Source organism: Lactuca virosa, chromosome 8 (genome assembly GCF_052849685.1).
Source record: "Lactuca virosa cultivar CGN04683 chromosome 8, Lactuca_virosa_CGN04683_v6, whole genome shotgun sequence".
Lineage (NCBI taxonomy): Eukaryota > Viridiplantae > Streptophyta > Magnoliopsida > Asterales > Asteraceae > Lactuca > Lactuca virosa.
The window spans coordinates 309,223,017-309,228,896 of NC_136433.1; the positions used below are offsets into that span (position 1 = coordinate 309,223,017).

Consider the following 5,880-nt stretch of genomic DNA (forward strand, 5'->3'; position numbering starts at 1 on the left):
GACTCCATGCCAAAGTTAGATCTATAAGCCTAAATCCGTTCAGTCCTTACTATGACCCTAACTTGATCATTGACCCAAAATAGCTTCAAACATGACTCTTTTCTCATTCTCAGAAACTTAAGGACCAATTCAGAGTCACAACAAGTTATGGAATTCATCAAACTCCAAGAGCATTCATGAAAGGGACCAAAATCATCTAAGTGAGCCCAAACTTGAAACAAGAAGACCAAAGGTCAAGATGTGAACTTTATACCTCTAACAAATCCAAAATATGAAGGGAATGAGGTGTTGAATTAGGTGTCTAAGCCCATAACTATAATTGGTATGTACTTGACCCGGGAGTAGCATGGTCCATTTTGGTTTGCATTCACCAGAACAATCTGATAGGATGGATATTTGAGAAAGAGGTTATATATGATTTATTGATATATTATAAGTATAATATATTAATTGAGGAATCATATTATTTAATTAGTATTGATCAAGAATTAATTTGGAATTAATTTAGTGATCAAAAGAGACTAATTAAATATATAGGGGATGATTGTGTAAATCACTGATACATATAGATTGGGCTAATAATCCATGATTGATTAGTGATGGGCTAAGCTTATGTAAGGATCCATAAAGTGTTAGTCCATTACAAGCCTAAGTGTAAGAATTAGGGTTACACATGACTCTTGGAATTCTAACACTATATAATGAACCCCTTAGAGCCCAAAATCGTATACACAAGTGTTATAGCAAGAGTATAGCCGATTTTAGGGTGTTCCTAACCTCTCTCTCAAGTTCTCCAATTGTTGGTGGTGTTTTGTGAACCATTTGAAGCATTACACTTGAGGTGCTAAGTTCTTAATGGCCAAAGACAACAAGCTACAACAAGAGATATTATTCTAACTAGTTTTTTTATGATTCATATACCAAATTTTGTATGCTAGTTAGGCTTCATGCTTTGGAAAACAATATTGCATGTATAATTAGAGAAAAATTAGATCCAAAGCATTAGGGTTGTATGTGCACCATAAGGTTGTTTAGTGCTCAAAACCCATCAGTGCTATCAGAGCCAGATTAGTTTTCTATTATATTGATGCATGGTTGATTGTTTAAACTTGAAGCAAAATGAAAAACTGTTTCTGCCAGACTGAACTCGACGAGTTTATTAAGGAAGTCGACGAGTTGATGATGAACTCGACGAGTCCAAAGGCTGGCTCGATGAGTTGCACTGTCTGGTGGCAGGTTTTCTGGTTTTTTGGCCTAAGTTGGATTAGGATCATTACCACAAACTGTTTTATATCACAACATTCATTTTTGTCTGATATGGTAGTAATTATCCTCATCTAATTAAAATATAATTGTCAAAATTTTGAGATAATTGTTAGTTTATATGATAAGCTAATTACTTGTAAATTGTTGATTTGATATTATCTTGTCATATGAGTTACATTAGATCAATGACAAATTACATGACAATTGTATTGGTTAAAATTGATCTAAATGCCTTTAAAGAATTCCATAACTTATCCTCAAGTTATGGAAAATGAAAAGTCTCATTCATAAAAATGCATTAGCTCATAAGTTATTGAATCCAAAAGTTTTGAAGAGTTTCAAAACTTGCCCTCAAGTTTTGGAATTTGTAAAGTCTCATTCCACTAGTACAAAAATGATCTACGGACACACCATAAAAGTGTGACCATATGCATATAGTGACGTTTTATTTTTTCACTGAAAGTGTGACAGAAGGTGACGCCATCGTATGGGTCTTATGGTCACTTTAAAATGTAGTGTCCGTATGATATGAAAACATGTGGCCGTATTAGAAAAGTGTGGCAATTGGGTAGGGAATTTTATTGCTATAATCAATCATTTTATCCAATATTGTGACGATAAACTGTCAGTAGACACATGTTCTTAGTAATTTTAGTGATTGTATATCAGCAACTGGCGACATACATGTTGTTTCACTGTAGCGTTTTGCTAATAAATTGCCACACAATTCAAAGTTTGTTAAGACTATTGGGTATCTTTTGTAGACATGCAATTACCGCAAACATGACCATGTTTACTAAATGTCCACATGTAATTAATTTCACAAGTGACGATTTGCTAATAATTAGTCACAAAAACAATCTTTTATTGTGACTATTGTCTATCTTATAGAGATACACAATTAAGTGAAACATGATCATAAGTATTATAAAGACACACATTTTATTAAAATTATAGATTCACTAGTACAAAAATTGACATGCACCACACCACAAAAGTGTCATTGTAATCAAGTATTATGTCGAATAATTGTGGCCATAAACGCTTTGTAGAGACACAAATGGTTTTTAAGTATTGTTATTGTTTAACCTTTAGTCGCATTAAATTATTTTGTACATGATATTTGACATCATTTAGTCACATGAAAAATATATCAAAATGACTAATGTTTATGTAAAACCACATGAAATTTTGTAATTATGGTGTGACTAATATTTATGTAAAGCCATGCAATTCTTTTTTATTGTTGTGTGACTAATGTTTATTTAAAGCCATGGTTATAAATAAACAATACATCCATGTTATTTCCATTTATTTGTAAAATAAAAATAACAATAAACATGATAAAACCTAAGAAAAATGATATTAACATTAATAAAACAAAATCAATACATAAGTTTTCAATTCAAATACTAAAGACATAAATTTTTAATCAAAAATATGTATACAAGTTTCAAAAAAGAGAAATGATTGTACACATAAGCTAATACTATATCTCCAAAGGTTTTTCTTGTTCATCATGGTCTTTGTTTGCTTTTGATGTCATACATTGTTGCCAAGGTTTTCTTTTGCTTCTTGAAATATGAAGTTCATTGTTTTTATCTTGTTTGGATAGTGGATTTGGTACCTGGAGCAACAAAAGTTGTAGGTGTCAAACATTGAAACAACTATGAACTGTTAAGTAGTTTTTTTGAAACATGAACAATTTCTAACAATGTACTACACATGGACATTTTCTGTTATAATACTATTACACACAAACCATATATTTAATTCTCCAAGCCTAAAAAAATAACAATCTGGCCATAGCAGTAGTATCTATAACATTTGCTAAATGCTAATATATTACTTTTTGAATAAAATATAATCGTAACCATGCATCATTTAAATGAAGGTAGACAAAAGTCAAAAACATAGATAACAATAATTTGTATTTTTTATTTCAACCAAAAAAATGAAAAACAAATAGAATATTAACTGGCAATGGTGTGATGTCTAGTCCATATGCAGCAAATGGTTTATTATTATCATTTGGAGAATTTGTAATATCCAATAAAACTATATTATGAAGAAGAAACTTACAAAATCAACTTGAGGGATCTAATGAAAAGTGAACCACCAACATACTTGCTCCCTGAATGCCTTCCTAGAATCATTTAGTATGTATTTATGTTCCCCAACACTTGGATTATAATCATCTGAAGAGAAGTATTGCACTGATAGAGTATATAAACATAAATATTATAAACAATTATGAACATCAAAATAAGCTTTATAAAGACATAGATGGCAATGATAAACATAATCTCAGATTTAATTTGCTTAATGAAAATAAAGATGTTTCCCAAAGATGGATTCAACTTCTTACTTGCTTCTCCAAATAAAATTATTTTGCCTATAAATAATCAACAAACCACGTGGGGTTTTAGGCAAATCTGAATTTCTTTGAGCCATCGCCTCTTTCTCAAACTTTATCCAATGGAATAATGTCCCACATCATCAGTATTGTTCTTCTTTGTTCTTCTTATTGCTAGATGCATCACAATCATTCTAGCTTCTAGTCAATTTTCTTGTCATAGCTATTCCTACACTTGCAATAGACAAAACACACATTCTTGGTGATCATAGAAGACTTGTAACGGAAAAAAAGTAATTAAACACAAGAATGAACAAGATTCACATGTGAAAACAAATACAAAATTTTTAAAGCATATGCGCGACTTTTCCTATTTCTTAAACTTCTTGTAATCAAAAGCAACATACCAAGTTCAAACAAACCCTAAAAACTCCAAACACTTAAAGAAATGTTATATTCTGATCCCTTAGTAAAAGGGTGTTTACGTCTTTTTGCATAGTAATGAAATAATATGAATCAATGAGTACTGACCTTGACTTGCTTAACGTAAAAAACAGCATTCAACATTCCTCTTCTTGGTAATCAAAAAAAATTAAAGCATTATAAGAAGAGATTTAAGGATTTAAAACATAATTGGAATATAATAAGCATAATTATAAGATATATTTCTCTCCATCTCAATATTTCTGCTTCCCTTACACCTTATTTTAGATCTTTAACAACCTTTCTTTTAACATATTTAGTTTAGACATGGTCAATCTCCACAAAGATGACAAAACAACAAACCGTAACAAGTAAACAAATAACAAAGGTTCCATTTTTTTTATCTTCCATTTGAAATTTGAGGTAAAGATTAGTACCTATTAAAGGCTACCCAAAGAAGTCAAGTAAGATGCGTAGAAACTAATCATGTATCACATTGATTGGTGGTATCTTGAAGACCATAATGCATCTATTTTACTAAGAAATCCTTCAATGCAGCATAGAAAGAACCAAGCTGTAGGGACAAGAAAGAAAAAAAAATATTAATGTCTTAACTGGCAATTTCATGGGAAAGTGGAAGTGCGATCTTGACTTCTCTTATAAGAAAACGATACGGCAATAAGATGTCATTAAAACTAAAAATGCTGAACAACTTAACAAATAACTTCTTGACAGATTAAATCACATTCCCTAAATGGCTAAAATCAGTTAACAGGTTAATATTCTTTAAAATCAATTAATCAAATGCTTTTGGAAGGGAAGAAGAACTAACCTTCACAAATGACAAGGTCTGACGTCGGAGGTATTTCAATGGAGTAGACGATATCAGAGGATGCCGGGAGGAGTAGAAGGCGTCGGATGTTCGACGCACCGTAGCACCGGCTGGAAGGCGTCGACGTACCACCTAGCTCTAGTTAGGTCCGACTTTTACCCACAACAAATACACATGCTGATTAGGTATAAACGTTGGTGAAGAATAGGCGGGGAACGTTGGTGACGGTGGCTGCTGTTCATCGGAGGAGGCGATTGAAAGTTTGAAACTAGGTTTTTGAGTAGGGAAACCATAAGGACGTGATTAGATGGAATCATTTCAGGCAATTGTTTTTTAAAATAATTTAGGAATTGAGTTTGAGTTATATTATATATATGACTAATAGGAATTAAAGTTTGAGTTTAATTTTAAAATTTTGGGACCAAAAGAAGAGGGGATACCAAAAATGAAAATTTCAAACTACTAATTTATATGTTTTTTTTTATATAATTTTATAACATAGTTTTATTATTATTATTTATAACTTTAAATCATCGTGTATATTTCTATTACCATTATGATTAGGGTGTCGAAACCTAAATTTAATAATGAAAAAATATATATTACTTGTAGAACCGGACCGGAACCAAAATCGTGTAGGTGGTCTAGTTCCTGGTCTGGTTCTTTGGTTCTCAATTTGGTTCCAGTCGGGTCCAGAACCGAACACATCCTTAAAAAGTACACTTAATTTTAGATGGTCTGGGTCTTTTGACAAAGAAGGGTGAGGCTGATGATAGATAATGGTCAATGGCATAAGGGTGAGTCTCGAGATGGTCTTGTTCTTTTTTATGTTTTTGAGAGAATACGAATTCAATCTTGAGTGTCGACACCTTGACAATATCAACCATAGTTCGACATAACTTTTAATCTTAGTGTGAATATGAAAATTAGAACTTTCTATTTGGGCGGAAAGAGTGGAACAGGGGGAGTTTGGGGACCGCCATTTTAGGTTTGATGATGTTTT

At 31.8% G+C, this 5,880-nt stretch overlaps 1 long non-coding RNA gene across 3 annotated transcripts; it reads right to left on the bottom strand.

The window, feature by feature from the left end:
* Positions 1-2,607: 2,607 nt before the first annotated feature.
* Positions 2,608-5,199, bottom strand: LOC145133064 (uncharacterized). 3 transcript variants are annotated; one of them, XR_013718375.1, is made up of 6 exons: positions 4,878-5,199; positions 4,483-4,619; positions 4,154-4,196; positions 3,635-3,851; positions 3,349-3,482; positions 2,608-2,893 (listed from the first exon to the last, which is right to left on the bottom strand). It is a non-coding gene; the product is annotated as an uncharacterized LOC145133064 (long non-coding RNA). The 3 variants fall into 3 exon arrangements; XR_013718373.1 differs by lacking the exon at positions 4,154-4,196; XR_013718374.1 differs by lacking the exon at positions 4,154-4,196 and having other exon boundaries at positions 3,635-3,856.
* Positions 5,200-5,880: the final 681 nt, after the last annotated feature.